Source organism: Urocampus carinirostris, chromosome 11, assembly GCF_059441175.1.
Source record: "Urocampus carinirostris isolate Australia breed hairy pipefish chromosome 11, RoL_Ucar_1.0, whole genome shotgun sequence".
Lineage (NCBI taxonomy): Eukaryota > Metazoa > Chordata > Actinopteri > Syngnathiformes > Syngnathidae > Urocampus > Urocampus carinirostris.
This window is the reverse complement of record NC_142359.1, coordinates 40306572-40322551: the sequence shown is the minus strand read 5'-3', so window position 1 is coordinate 40322551 and position 15980 is coordinate 40306572. Positions and strand designations below refer to the sequence as shown.

Below are 15980 nucleotides of genomic sequence, written 5' to 3'. Positions count from 1 at the left end.
AAAGTGAAAATCATGCTGCCATGGGACGCAAGCAGCAAGATCAGCCCAAAAAGCCCAATCCCAATGTTAGCATCATGGAGCCCAAAGACGGGCCGCTGCCCATCACGCCAATCAGAGGGGCGCCAAGCCAAATGTGCTATTTGAGGTTTATGTATGAATCCTTTAAAAATAAAGTCTTAAGTGTTTTGCAGCTTAAGCCACGTTTTATTTATTTATTTTTCATTTTAGTCTGATTTGGCTTTTAACAGGTGCAGCACGGCAGCACAGTAGATAGCGTGTGTGCGGCACAGTTCTGAGGTCATGGGATCAAACCCTTCTGTGTGGAGTTTGCATGTTCCTCCCGTGCTTGCGTGGTTTTCTTCCGGGCACTCCGGTTTCCTCCCAAGTTCCAAAAACAGGTTAATTAGCTGGTTGCAAATTGTCCCCAAGTGTGAATGAGCGAGTGAGTTGTCTGTCTCGGTGTGTCCTGTGACTGGCTGGCAACCAGTTCAGGCTGTCCCCTGCCCGCTAACCTAAGATAGCTGGGATGGGCTTTCACCTTGATGAACACCCACTTTTTCGTTTTTTATTTGTTAAAAAAAGTTTAAAATATCCAATAAAGTGTGTTCCACTTCATGATTGTGTCCCACTTATTGTTGATTCTTCACAAGAAACTACAGTTTTATATCCTTATATTTGAAGTCCGAAATGTGAGAAAAGGTTACAAAGTTCAAGGGGGCCAAATAGTTTTGCAAGCCACTGTATATGTTTGTGCTACTGGTGCATCTGGCGACACAATTGAAACATTGTAACATCCTTCATTTCAACTCTATTTGCCTTGCAGGTCATTTAGACCCAAAGACCTTTTTTAGTCATTTTCTTTGGAACTGCTTACATGGAAATATGAATAAAAACGTTTTAATTTTTTTCTTCTACGGTTGGGACAAATCTAGAAAAGAACATATATTTTAAACTAAACAAAAAATATATTTAGGGTTTTTGGGGGGAGTTTTTAACAAAGTGGCTGGTAATTTTGAGTTGAATATAACAGGAAGTTAAACTCTGTTACACAGAAAAAGGTTATCGATCAATGATGACAGATGATGCAAAGACTCACCTGACTCCGCTAATTGCACGTCATAGAGACACTACTTTAGTCTTCTGGAAATAGACACACCTGTACACTCCCAATCAAGAGGATATTTTAATGGTTTCATGTTGTGCAAATATCTCAAAAGTATTTGAAACGTCACTTTGTGCAGCTGTCGTCACACAATTGGGTCACTAAAAAAGGTTACCTTGAAGTTTTAGATACAGTCATATGGCAAGCATTTTGAAGCTTTGTTGTTCACAAAAAGCAACAATTAAAATAATTTTAACTTAAACCCTCCAGTAACAGATCACTTATAACACTACAGTAAATGGCAAAGAACACACATTTGCTTTTTTTCATCATGAATGATGCACAAATCCATTATGTTATTTACTACAAAGTGCAACACACCTCTGCAATGAAAACCAGTTTTGTGTGTGTGTGTGTGTGTCTTAAGGCACAATGTGTGTGTTTGGAGTTTTAAGATGACGAAAGAGTTTGGTTGAATTCAGTCAAAAGCTGGCTTAATGTATCCTTTTTGGAGAGCAGATCCGTTGAGCCCAGTTTAAGTTTAAGCAGGTCCATTATTGTTTGCCCTGAAAAGAGAATAAGAATTTAAAGAATTAATGTTATAAGTGGATAATAGCTGAGAAGCCAAATATTGAAAATCAAATTAAGAATACAAACAAAATTGCCCGATTCGGATGCTAAGAGTGGTCAGTAGCTGCAAATCCAATTTGGCCCCCAGATGGCAAATGGTAAATAGACTGCATTACCATGGCACTTTAACCAGTCACTGAAGCGCTTTTACAATGTATTTCACACTTACCCATTCACACACACACACTGACACACCGAAAGCGAAGCAAGGCACCTAGCTGCTTATTTGGGGAGTTAGGGGTTGAGTTCCTCTTTGACATTTAAATCGAGAATCGGACATGCACCCTCTTGGTTCCAAGACAAGGGCTCTGCCTCCTGAGCTATTGTCGCACCAGGTTGGATATTTATCGATTTTTTTCCTATTCATTTGGGCTGCCATGACAGGAAACCTAGCTAAAGACACTTGCGGAGGACTAAAATACAACTGTAAAGTTTCACAAAAATCGTCTCTGCCGTTTCAGAACCTATACGCAGTGTTGGGAATGGCACCGTTATAAATAACGCCGTTACTTGACTGGGCAATGCAATTAATACTTTTTTCCGCTGTTACAACGCCGTTGACAACGGTTAAAAGGTAGTGCATTAGTTATGCTTTTGTGATTTTCCGTACATGTTTACGTGTGTGTGTGTTTATGTACATTTTTGTGCCTTTATACGTATGTTTTGTGCATTTTTTACATACATATTTGTGCCTTTTTAAGTACATTTGAGCGTGTTTATGTACGTTTATGTGCTTGTTAATGTAAATTCTGATTGTCATTTTATTATGGTGTTTACCGTTTGTTTTTGTTGCACTGGATAAATCTGTTGCTGGTGTGATGCAATAAATATTACCACGTTCTATACAACTTCTCTATTCAACTGAATCAAATATAGCTCAGATAATCAAAATCTGTGATTCTTTTTTAAATTAAGGAAAATAGTTACTTTCCCTGGTAACCAGTTACTTTTACTATAGAGAGCAGGGGTCCCGACCCCTGTGCCTGTGGGCCAGTTCTAAAAATAGACCTAATATCGCTGTCTAAAAAGTAATTAAATTGGGATAAATTGCATTTACAGTGATGTAAATCAAAAACAAAGAGTATAAAAAATATATATAAAAACCTAAATAAATTAATTATTAAATAAAAATAGCAGAGTTTGATAATCTGAGAAGTGTGATGTAATGCTGCAGATTGAATCTCAGGGGGCAGAGCATTCCACAACCCCGGGGCCCGAATGGAGAATGCTTTCAGACCATCCAAACAAATGACAATGTCGTTGGTGGCAACAGTAAAGATGGACTCAAAATATTGAAAAACTTTAAAATGTATTACTGAGTTTAAAATATATGGTTTTTTTCATGGGTGCTCATTTAGTGATGAGTAGAAATTTTGGTTTTATCTAATTATAAAATAAGTTTATTTTGGAATAATAATAATAATAATTTCCTTTGTATTGTCATTCTTTGTAACAATGTACACAGAACGAAATGTCGATACATCTGACCCGTTGTAGCGAGTCGATGCAGCCGCAGCCAGAGGGCGCCGCCATTATACCAATTAGGTATGTCTCGGTCGAGGCGCGAACCAGCGACCTCCCAGTCTCAAAGCGGGCACACTTCCATCTAGGCTACTGAGCTGGTATGCTCTGCCTCCTGAGATTCGATCTGTATCCTCAGTGGAACTGTTTAAATCTAAGCTTAAAACACTCTTCTATTCTATAGCTTATGAATGACCTAAATTTCATGTTGACAATGTCTGTGTATTGTTTGTTATTACAACATTTATAGCAGCCTGGTCATCCTGGAAGGGGGATTACCTCATTAGCGGTACTTTCTCAAGGTTTCTTTATTTTCCTCAAGTTGAGGTTTTTGAGTTTTTCCTTGCCCTCATGTAGGCTTTAGATCTGGGGGTGGTGTAATAATAGTCTGTGGTTTGCAATAATCTTTGGTCTGTGCAGCCCTTTGAGACTCCTTGTGATAAAGGGCTCTAAAAATAAACATGACTTGTTTCAACATAATTTATTATTTGTAAACTGAAAATGAGGATAATGATAATAATTTTCTGCAAAATGTCGTGAAAGTTGTCATTCTTTTTTTGTTTCCTTTTGAAGAATAGAATTTACTTTTATTGTCATTCCTTGTAACCATGTACACAGAACGAAATGTCGATACACCTGACCCGTACACTTAAACTGTAGCAAGCCGATGCAGCCGCAGCCAAAACTTGAACCAGCGACCGCCCAGTCTCGGAGCCGGCGCCCTACCATCTAGGCTACCGAGCTGGTGTAATTTGCAATTGAAAAAATTGGAAAGGTAAAGAAGACATAAAATATTGCATGTTGAAGTTCATCAGTTTCCTACCTTGTTAAATCATTCTGAATAATTATTATTCATTAAAAAATCTGTTTCAAATATCAGTAAGACAGAAAATTAAATTAATCAATTAATTAGATGAAAATTCTTGTTCCGGGGGTGCGTTATCAAGGTGTCCTTTGTCTTACTCCGTGCCGATGATGTTGCTGTCGGCCTCAAAAGGTTGGAGACCCCAGTATAGAGTAATTCAGTGACTAACTGTGTTACTCACTACTTCTTTCAAAAATTAACTATAACCAATTACTTTTTTAAACTAACACGGCCTACATACAAACATGCACACACAAATCTGGATTCATTATATACTTTAGATTTAGATTCAATTTAGATTAGATAGAAATATATTTTTTAGATTTTGTAAATGTTTTCTACTACTATTTGCATCATTTTTTGGTCGAAAGTGGTTCTTTGACATAAAGAAACCACACAACAAACCTGGTGTTACTGCAAACGTCCAGTAGATGGCAATTAAGCACCATCAATAACTAAGGAAAATCACATAGTGAATGGAAAAAAACTTGCTGATGTTTTTCCATATCAGATTTTCGGAGTTTTCATAAAAAATGCAAACTTTGTAATAATAATAATAATAATAATAATAATAGGGCTAGGTCCTGAGTCCTTGTTTACATTTTATATAAACTTGTATTTTTTATATTATCCTAAAGTTTGTTCGAAAATATTGGTGTTCCCACGTTTTTTTTTTAAACATATTACAATGTAATATCAACCAAGAGTACACTATAGAACTGACGTGACTTTAAAAGCAAGGCCTTTTTAAGTCAAACCACCCTCAAACAATCTTTTAGGATCTTACAAACAGGGATCAGAATGGAGATTTTCATTTTCAGCTGAAATATCCAGCGTCCAGGAATAAACCAGGGCGACAATGCGGCCAATTTTTCTAACGGCCGCCAGGGTGCGCCAGAGCAATAAAGGAAAGAGTGAGACAGTCGGATTTTGAATTTGTTTGCTACGCAAGAGAAAAAGTGAAAAAGTCGGAATGCCTTTGGGGTTCAAAAACAGCGGAAATCCGCGGATCCGCGGAAAATTCTGATCCCTGTACAAAGGACATTGTTTATTTTTTGAGCACCTCCTAATAGTAAATACAGTTTTTGCCATGTTAAGTAGTGATCAGGGTTAGTATATGTATTGTCACACACCACTGCACGTCAATGGCGAACTCCGGCTCATCTCTAAAAAGCAAGATAACGCTTTACACCAAAAAATAACAGCGACCAAATGATAATGCATACCTGTCAACCAGTACGTTTTTGCCGTACAAAGTACGTTTATTATGCATTTTAAGACGTGTACGACGTACAACAAAATCTGCACGGAAAAACGCAAATTTGTCAATTATTATTACCGACTATCACAAAACGGCAAATCAATCGAGTTCACCGCAGTAGCCTATATCTCGGTATCGTTTTTTTTTTTCGTTGCAAACGAAGCGAGCGGTTTGATGCTACTGTGCGCATGCGTCTGCCGCCTCGGATTTCATGTGGTAGTTGTGTAGTGAAAGGAAGACAGTCTTTTTTTAGAGAACCGGCTTTTTCGGCTCAACTCATTAAAGAGAGCCGGCTCTCAAACGGCTCACATGCTTTGATAATAATAATAATAATAATAATTTCCTTTGTATTGTCATTCTTTGTAACAATGTACGCAGAACGAAATGTCGATACACCTGACCCGTTGTAGCGAGTCGATGCAGCCGCAGCCAGAGGGCGCCGCCATTATACCAATTAGGTATGTCTCGGTCGAGGCGCGAACCAGCGACCTCCCAGTCTCAAAGCGGGCACACTACCATCTAGGCTACTGCATTATATTACGAATTATTATGTTGTATAAATAAGTTAAGAAAAAAAGGAAGTATAAAAGGAGAAAATGAAAAAAGACCGGTTTGTGATTATCCCTTTAATCAGTATATTACCAACAATAATTTAATGCAGAAAATGAATGAATAATTTGAATAAGAAAATGCATTATTCTACTTAATTATATTTGCATGTATTTTTTCCTTCTACAGTGAACGTCCAAGCTACTTAATTTTTAAACTTTTTTATAATAAACCTCATTCATGTCGAGCAACTCAGTATCCCACAACAAAATGTTAATTAACAATATATATGATATAGCGAAACAAATGTACAATATAACATGTTAAACTACATAAATAAACACGTTTGGGGGGAAAAATATGGTGTAAGATTATTTCGTCTTTTGTAAGGGCATGGAGCCGTGGAGGTTGACAGGTATGATAATGGTGCTGTATCTGAGTTAGATCCGGATGCTTCTCCTGCTACTGATAACTATGGAAACCAGTACTATCCGTTTTATGTGGGGGAGAAAACCTTAACCCCAAGAACCTGGAGAACAGTGGGCGCCACAAGGCTGTACTTCCCCAAGACACACCACAGGAAATGGTGAAACTACCATCCAGGCTACTTTATCGAGAGAGAGAGAGAGAGAGAGAGAGAGAGAGAGAGAGAGAGAGAGAGAGAGAGAGAGAGAGAGAGAGAGAGAGAGAGATAGATAGATAGATAGATAGATAGATAGATAGATACTTTGTTCATCCCCGAAGGGAAATTCACATTTCCAGCAGCATCCCTGAGCTGAGAACAATCGAGAACAATCGAAAATAACACGGGAGCTGCTGGAGTGGCTGCCATTCGTGACGGCGCCGGAAGAAAAGATTCAATTTGAATCATGTACAAACAAACAAACAAAATATTCATGTTTCAATAAGATATCATATTACATTTGGAATTATCACCTTGAACTTATCATTAAGCTATAGTTTGTATGTATGTATGCATGCCATGCCATGCCATGCCAATGCCAAGCATGGCCCGAGGGCCGGATCAGGCCCGCCACGGGTTATAATTCGGCCTGTAAAACAGAGGCAAAAGCCCAAGAGAAAAACGAGCTGCAATTATGAATGTGTCCACATTATGTCACCAAAGACGCATGCCACTCACAAAGCAACTAGAGTTGTAGTTTTCTGCCCCTCTTTCTAAACACGTCATCATTATTTTCTTTTTATTTTATGTGTTTGTTTAAAGTCTGTATTTCTGCAGCACTTTTTCTTTTCTTGAAAATTGTGACGTTTGTGTTGCTATTTGACTGTTTCAAATAGTATACAATAGTCTTCACTGTCATCGATACCAACGTTGAGAAACATTCTCTGCAACGAGATTAGACGTGGCACTCAATGGTAATCATTTAATAAAGACTTTAAATAGAATGATAAAAGATTGTCAGGATGAATAGGCAAAAATATTAACAAAGCAATGCTCGAGAATGGCTCAAGCATTCCCAACATGTTCCCTTAATAATGCCGATCTTGTTTGTAGCGATGCAAATGTTCAAATTATAAAAGTGTTTAAAGTGTAATCTTTTAAAATTCCCTACAAAATAAAGTCAGACTGACTTGATTCTTGTCTCTAGTCATTTACGAGTCGAATAACTTGTTGGACAAAATGCCAATCGCAAATAAATAAATGATGCTAACTTTATCTAACCATCCCATTGACAAATAAGAGACAGACAACCGAGTCTCTACTTACCATTTTAGGGTACTAGGAAATACATAATTAAGAAAAACACGACGTCAAAGGCAACAAAAAGCCAAAAGTCGAACCAGTACGAGTGTTTAGGTAAAGATTTGTCCATTTCATTGAATTTTGTGAAGTCTTCGTCTCGCTTTAGCGGCGACAGTCCCATGTTTGCTAGGCATGAAGCGGTGCGTTCAAATTCCAGTAACGAGTGAGAATTATTTGTTTCGGAAGAATGGTAATTGTAATTATGGTAAAATAGTACGTCTATAAACAGTTTAATACGTTTCGTACACCAAAAGGCTTGATGCGTGTATGTGCTTAAGTGAAATTATTTTTTTTTTAACTAACATTTGCCTTATTCCCGAAGTTTATTGAACGTCACTCATTCCTAAAACCGGAAATATACGTTCCTTTGATTTTAGTGATGAGAATTCCGGCTCTTTTTTAGAAAAAAGGCTTTTTCGGCTCAGCTCTCTAAAAACAGCCAACGCTTTCGGTTCCAAAACGAATCATCTGATTATTTGTTTTGTTTAAATGCCTAAATTTATAATTATTATGTAACATCATACACAAAAGCACTTTAAAAGGGGGAAATGTAATGCAGAAAAAAGAAAGAAAACGTAACAAAAAAGGGGAAGAGAGAGAGAGAGAGAGAGAGAGAGAGAGAGAGAGAGAGAGAGAGAGAGAGAGAGAGAGAGAGAGAGAGAAACAGAAAAAGCGTAAAAAGGCTCTTGATTGGTGTGGAGTTTAATCATGAAGCCGTTCTGTTTGCAAATGACACATCACTAATTAATGTGTGCAGTACTGTACTTCATTACCAGCAGATGACGCAATCAATTCTGGTCAAATTGGTGTTTCCCGGAGCAAACACAAAGAAAAAAAACTGATTTCTGTGCGATATTATTTGTGCAAACAATTACAATACCTTCGTGATTAACCGACACCCGAGACCAGCTTTAGTTGTCAAGCATAGGGGAGACTAGGTAGAGTTGTAACACGGGGACAGTTGTAACTGCCAAAGTTTGACCAGTTGGAAAATTGTTTATTTGATGCTACTGATCTAGGATACCGCCCTTTTGATTCTGACCTCACACAAGACGTTTGAAGACTCTGAGTGACGTTGTCTCAATTTTATGGTCAGAAAACAAAATTTCATGTAAGATTTCCAACTCTGCATTTCTCACTATTTTCGTATTATGTCAAATGAACTAAAGATTGACAAATTTCTGGCACATGGCTGTAATGTCCACATTCTTAGCTTCATTCCATTTTTTTCATGCTAGCTAACAACCACATGGAGAAAACGTTCGCTTAAAGGTAGAGTGCTCAGCTTGGGATCAAGAAGTCGCAGATTTGATTCCCGGCCTCCTTGTTATATTTCGAGGTGTCTTTAGGCAAGACACTGAATCCCTAATGCCTTGCATGTTTGACGCTGCTGTTGGTTAGTGTGTAAAAAGGGAAAAGTGTGAAGTACATTGTAAAGCGCTTTGGGAGGTCTTCAATGACTTGAAAAGCGCTATATAAATGCAGACCATTTACATTTAAAGCCGCACTGTGTAACATTTGACCACTAGATGGTACTGTGTTGCCTGGTAACACTATCGCTTAAAATCTGCCTGGCAACCAAGTGCGCATGTGTGCTCGCAGCATGCTCTTCTGTCACCATCACAGTTCACAGGAGGAAGACATTTTAGCACAATTCCATGAAGTCTCAGAATTTGTGGAATGGGATAACCTGGAAAAAAGTGTTGACAAGTCGGGCTATTGCTACGCCTGCCTCACGCATTTCCGATGGATTGTCAAAAGCCAGCAAAAGCGGACGTAATTTGATCAGTTTTTCAATAAACGTGAGGCAAAAAAGGAAACGAATACCTCATTATTTATTCTTTGTTTTTTACATAATGTGCCTCTCGTTTTATGTTTATTGTTCGGTAATCTAATTTTAACATGTTCAGTATTTGTAACATGCTCTGATGCTCATGTATGGTATTTTTAACAAATTTCCTACTGTACTTTTGCAGGGCTTGGAACGGATTTGCGCATTTGCATTCAAAATGTGTGTGTACTGTTCGAAATTTACAGGTCACGAAGTTACTCCCAGAGCGAATTAAATTCTTAAGTAGAGGTACCATTGTAGGGGGATCACATTACCCCGATTTTAGCTAACCTGCATTGGCTCCCTGTTAGCTTAAGATGTGTTTTTAAGGTTCTCTTGGTATTATACAAAATCATGCATGGACTTGCTCCCTCATATATTTCAGATTTAATATTCCCCTATGTTCCGGTCCGGAGCCTTCGTTCTGAAAGCGCTGGTCTACTGGTGATCCCACATCCAAGAAGAGTTCCGCAGGTTCAAGAGCGTTCTCCATCCGGGCACCGGTGCTGTGGAATGCTCTTCCCCCTGAGATTAGATCTGCAACCTCAGTAGAAATGTTTAAATCCAAGCTTAAAACACACTTCTACTCTATAGCATATGAATAACCTATATTTTTTGTGGACAATATCTGTGTATTATCTGTTATTGCATTATCCATTGCAGCCTGGTCATCCCGAAAGGGGGATTACCACATGTGGGGTCCCTTCTCAAGGTTTCTTTATTTTCCTCATGTTGAGGTTTTTGAGTTTTTCCTTGCCCTCATGTTGGTTTCAGATCAGGGGATGGTGTAGTAATAGTCTGTAATAATAGTCTGTGCAATAACCTGTGCGTGGTTAGCACGTGTGCGGCACAGTTCTGAGGTCGTGGGAACCTCCTGAGTGGGTTCAAATCCAGCTCCCGGCCTTACTGTGTGGAGTTTGTACGTTCTCCCCGTGCTTGCGTGGGTTTCCTCCGGGCACTCCAGTTTCCTCCCACATTCCAAAAACATGCATTTCAGGTGAATTGGCCGGTCCAAATTGTCCCTAGGTGTGACTGAGCGAGTGACTTGTCTGTCCCCGTGTGCCCTGCGAGTGGCTGGCAACCAGTCCAGGGTGTCCCCTGCCCACTGCCCGATGATTGCTGGGATGGGCTCCAGCACCCCCGCGACCCTACTGAGGATAAGCGGTGCAGCTGATGAGATGAGATAACCTGTGCAGCCTTTGAGACTCTTTGTGATTAAGGGCTATACAAATAAAGTTGACTTGACTTGACTACTGTGCATTTGCCACAACTGCTGGTCAGACTCTGATTAGCAAAGCTGTTCATACGAAAGGATAGATATGACACAAGCACTTTGTTCTATCCCATGCTCTTCTTGTCATTGATTTCTATTAAATAACGAGTTATTCAAATATTGGACTATCTGAAGGTTATGTGTAATAATTAACAGGGATGGGTAGGGTTACTTTAACTGGGTTACTTTCAATTACTTTTGGATTACTCCAATACCAAATATGCTAATAAAAGACAAAAGAAACTAAATATGAATACAATTATGACTCACAACACAACATGTGGTAAGCTTTCTCTCCTGGCTTTGATCTCCGGCAAAACTAACATTAACTACGACAGAAACAAAATGAAAAAATCCAAACAGCTTGCCAACATCATTTTTGCCGTTCCATGTATTCCAAGCCTGCACAAAATTTAGTAATTTTAAAAGTAAAATGGTCTCCCCTGCGGTTGTTAACTAACCAAAACATCGTGCTGTACGAGGAATACTGCGGCTCTAAAGCCTTTTATATAATGATTATTAACCTAAAGCCGAAGTATAGACCACTCTAACTGCACGGCAGTCAAAGTAGTGCTGTTTTTCCGTTGCGCGAGTGTAACAGGAACCCGTACTGGTGAGCAGGAAGCAAAAAGTATGACGTCACTTATCCGAGTGGCGTTCAGTGCGTGTGCGAGAATAAGCGCGTTTGTGTGCGCGAGTGCACGCGCCGCCTTTAGTGCAAACGGGAAGTGCGCCCAAGTCCGTGTGCGCGTCCCGACTTCTTGCTCCGCGCTAAGAACAAAACAAGCAAAGTGAGAAACTGCAAGAACATTTGGCGATTCCACTTTCACGCACGAGCGGCATGGAAACTCCACACAAGACACGCAGCTAAGACTTTTTTACGCACATCCGGACCGGAACAAGCTCCAACAAGGGTATGTTATCTCTGATTCGGTTGACATGGCGAAAAAAAAATAGATTTTGGGTTTTTTTTTTCTTCACGATTGAATATACAGTACAGTAATACGATTGCTTCTCAAGGATATTCATACAGTATCAAATGCACAGTCGAGCACAACTATTTGTATCCCCAATGTTTTTCAGGGATGTGTTTCGAGATTAGCTTTTTTTTTAAATGTGTGTTTTTTTCTACTTTTTTTCACTGAAAAGTCAACGTTTTCAATAGAAATTTTGTTGAGTAATGTAGGGATTCCAGTTTAAAGTTGCTTAGTATAAAAACGTTTAAATGAGTTAAGTTAATGGCAGAGTGAAATATGTTATCATAATTTAGTATGATGGATTTCTTTTGATCTGTTTCTTATTTCTTTTTTTAGTTTTATTGTTTTCATTTGTTTCCCTTTTTCCTAGCTGTTTACCTATTTTTCTTTCTTTATTGTTTTTTTCTTCATTGTTCTCCCTTTTTTTTCTCCATTTTTTCATCTTTAGTTTACCTTTTTCAGTTTTTCCGACTGCTCTCATCACTAGGCCTATTTTTCTTTGGATGGGCATAGCGTACCTTTGGGTGGGCACTGGCCACCCCTGGGCATTTTATTACCCCCCAAAACTATTTGCACAGTATTGTTTCCAGTGTTTTTCAGGTTTATGTTTTTAAAACTGTTTATTTAGTTTATCCTTTTATTTTGTAATTTATTTGTTGTTGCACTGGCAAATCATTATTTTAATAGACCTTTTGTGTCCACTTTAAAGCTTCTTAGTATATAAAAAAGTTTTTTGCTTTTTTTCCATTTCCCCTTTTTAATTTTATGTTTTTTCTTCTTTGGTTTCCTTTTTCTTAGCTTTATAATTCGTTTTCCTTGCCTTTTCCTCCTCTTCTTATATTTTCGTGCTTGATGTCATTTTTCTCTCTTATTCCTTTTTTCCTAGCTAGTTTTTGTTGCTTTAATATTTTTTCTTTTTCTCTCCTTTTATGTTTTTTTTCTTTTGATTTTGGACTTTTCCCCTAGCATTTTCTTTTTCTTGTTTTTTCCTATTTTTCTTATTTTTTCCTGCTTGTTTATTCTTCTTTTTCCTCTTTTCCCTTTTCTTTTATTCTTTTGTCCCCCCCATCTTTTTACCTCTTTTTTTTTCTTCTTTTTTAATTTTTTTTTTCGCTTCTCTTTTTTCCCTTTTTCCCTTTTCTTTTCTTCTCTTGTTCTTCATTTTCTTTTTTCCTTTTGTTTCATTTTTCCTACATCCACCTCTGTTTGGGTGGGCACTGCCCACCCTTGCCCTGCTCTAGTAACGCTCCTGATAGGATGTTCTGACTATCATATGATATGTAAAGCATTAAGGGAATAAAAAAAAAGTGAGTGATGTATTGAAGATTATATGGGAAGCGGAAATAAAAGATTTTCGTGTGTAAAACACCCATGTTGAATACAGTATTTTGAAAACAGCAATCGGGAAAAAATGACCTTTTTTATTCATTGTATGTTGGAGGATCCTAAAGGGATATTGTATATTATTTAGCACCTCCCAGTGGTAAAAAAAGAGAAAATTAATTAAAACATATATTGTTTTAAATAATTCCTAATGTGCTGCTTCCAGTTGTGTGCTTTTATATTTTTTTAATATTTTTCATGCACCCCAAAATTCAACCCAAGCCCCCCAATCCCCCCAAAAAATGATTAATTATAACATTTTTAAAACTCTATTTTCCTTAATAAAGGACAGGCTGAAATATAACAGATAACACTAGCTAAAATATACAAAATAAAAAAAACAAAGGAACAACACAACTGCTTTGAAATGGTTCTGTCTATTTGATTCCTAGCATCGCTCTCACCCCCCTTATCGCTCCTCTTTCACTAGGCTAGTGTCACATAGGCATCGTGCTAGAGTCTGTGGAGGCTCCGGTGTAGTTCGATCACAGTATATTATACAGTATTTATGTTGAACAACAATATTACCACCCGATACCATTACTTCGTTATCATCAACAGATACTCTTTTTAGCTCCTTGAATGCCAAAAATGATCAGCTGAAATCAGGCATTTCCAAAGTCAGTTACGGCACTTAATAAAATTGTTACTGGGCTCTGCCTTCTGTTATAAAATCAATAATATGTGGCCCGCCAGTAATATTGACCACAGTTTAAAATACATTTGTACCATTTGACCAGACAATGGCAGTAACTCTTTGGCCACCTTGCCTTTGGTTTTCTCTGAGAATTTTAGACTACCTCATTTCCAACATGGCGACTGTATTGGCTAATTTGCTAAGAGACAGTGGCTGTTTTCAAAGTATATATTATCAAAAATTACTGCCGGACAAAACATGCTGACTACAACTGGATAAGAACGTTGTGAAAAGGTAAAGCAAGTGGAAACTGTTTCAATGGTGAGTCAAATGAAAATGCTACAAAGGCGGGCAATGAGGTCGCCACGCTGATAGCCAAATACTGCAAACCTTTGACGGGTTGTGAATTTCTTAAAGGCTGTTCAAAGAATGCCAGGTTGAATGGTCGGCCCTAACACATTTTCACATGACCAAATCTGGTCCGCCTTGCGAAAAGTTTGGACACTCCTGTCGTAGGGACACCACTTTCAGTGGGATTTGGACCATGTACCGCCTAGCATTATTAGTTGAAATTTCAGTAAATCAAAAGCTTGTAGGAGTATTCAACTGTTAAACGTCGCCCTCTCTTCCAAAAATTCTATAAATAAAAAACCTAAGAGTAAGCGTGAATCAATACCGATGTGTTTCCTGGTGACAGGAAGATGGACCTTCCTCCAAGGGTGCGGCCTTAAAATCTGGAAAAAAACATCCCTGAATGACAGGAAGCACTCATTTTAGGCTCACACAATGTTGCAAGTTCCTTAGTCACTTAAAACAGACAGGAAGATGCCCAGGAGGGTGTATTCATTAGGACGTATAATCAAAATGTTTAGCCACTTTCCTCCTGCGTTTCTGTCTCTATTGTTAGAATGCTGCAAATATCACAAGTAATTGATTGTAGTCACTCAGTACTTTTTCCATAAAGTAACTTAGTTAATAACTGAATAGCTCTTTAGTCAAAGTGATTAGTTACTAGGGAAAATAACTTTCCGTAACTTTAAAATAACCCTAACCCTAACTTTATAAAACCCTAACCCTAAAAAAAGTTGATGAATGTCAAAGCATTTGAAATGTTTTGAGCAGTAGTCGAGTCAGTTAAATAGAGAAGAACAAGACAGGTAATTGAGTTAAAAAACGTACTTCACCAGCAACAGATTCATCATATACTTAAAGTGCAACAAAATTAAACAGCAATCAATATAAAAAAATAACAATCAGCATGCACATAAACATTCAAAAAAGTACGTAAACACACAAAACGCACCTAAATACACACAAAACGTACGTGAACACAAAATGTACATAAATATAGACAAACATACGGAAACACGCACAATAACTTGAGTAAACATGCACAAAAATGTACGTAAATTTGCCCTGTAGTCTACATACCCCATTACTGAAAAATAACGGCGCTACGTAACGTTGTTATTTATCAATCCATCCACCCAATATCTGCACCGTTTATACTCAGTAGGGTCGCGGGGGTGCTGGAGTCCTTCCCAGCCATCTTTCCGGGCAGTGGACAGGGGACACCCCAAACTGGTTGCCAAACAGTCGCAGGGCACACAGAGAGATACAACTCTGTCGCTCATTCACACCTAGGAACAATTTGGACTGGCCAATTAACCTAACATGCATGTTTTTGGAATGTGGGAGGAAACCAGAGTGTCCGGAGGAAACCCAAGCAAGCACGGGGAGAACATGCAACCTCCACACAAGGAGACTTCGGTAGCTGGACTTGAACCTCCACACCGTGGGGCTGCGAGCTAACCACCCAGCCATTATAAAAAACGCTGGTAGCACGCCGGTGTTATTTATAACGGCGTTATTCCCAACACTGCAGTGTTCTAATTCCCATTCAAATCAAGAATAGTAAATTGTTTGACGAGTAGGTGAGTAAACACAGAGACAGGTCAACTAGTTAGACAAGGAGACCTATTTGGCTTAATCACCTTAGTGACAAGCACACATTTCCCTAAGAATCCGGATGTCAACTGTTAGGATTGATCTTACATTTGTCGTGCATTTGTCTGAGAAAGACCCTGACTCAAAACCACATGACTTTGTTGGTTGGGTGTAGGGCTGTCATGATTTGGAAATTCTGAAGACCATTAATTGCTGCACAAATAATTAAGACTGACGAA

The 15980-nt window shown here is 38.4% G+C and overlaps 1 protein-coding gene and 1 long non-coding RNA gene across 3 annotated transcripts in view; one reads left to right on the top strand and one right to left on the bottom strand.

Moving 5' to 3' along the window:
- Positions 1–1159: 1159 nt before the first annotated feature.
- On the bottom strand, positions 1160–7853 carry LOC148357369 (uncharacterized). Its single transcript, XR_015852002.1, has 2 exons — positions 7658–7853; positions 1160–1668 (listed from the first exon to the last, which is right to left on the bottom strand). It is a non-coding gene; the product is annotated as an uncharacterized LOC148357369 (long non-coding RNA).
- Positions 7854–11472: 3619 nt separating this feature from the next.
- The window catches only part of elk3 (ETS transcription factor ELK3), a 28111-nt gene continuing 23603 nt past the window's right edge, over positions 11473–15980 (top strand). For both annotated transcript variants that reach the window (XM_088347894.1, XM_088347895.1), the window contains exon 1: positions 11473–11711. The gene's annotated coding sequence lies outside the window, so the exon portion shown is untranslated. The remainder of the gene's footprint in view (positions 11712–15980) is intronic.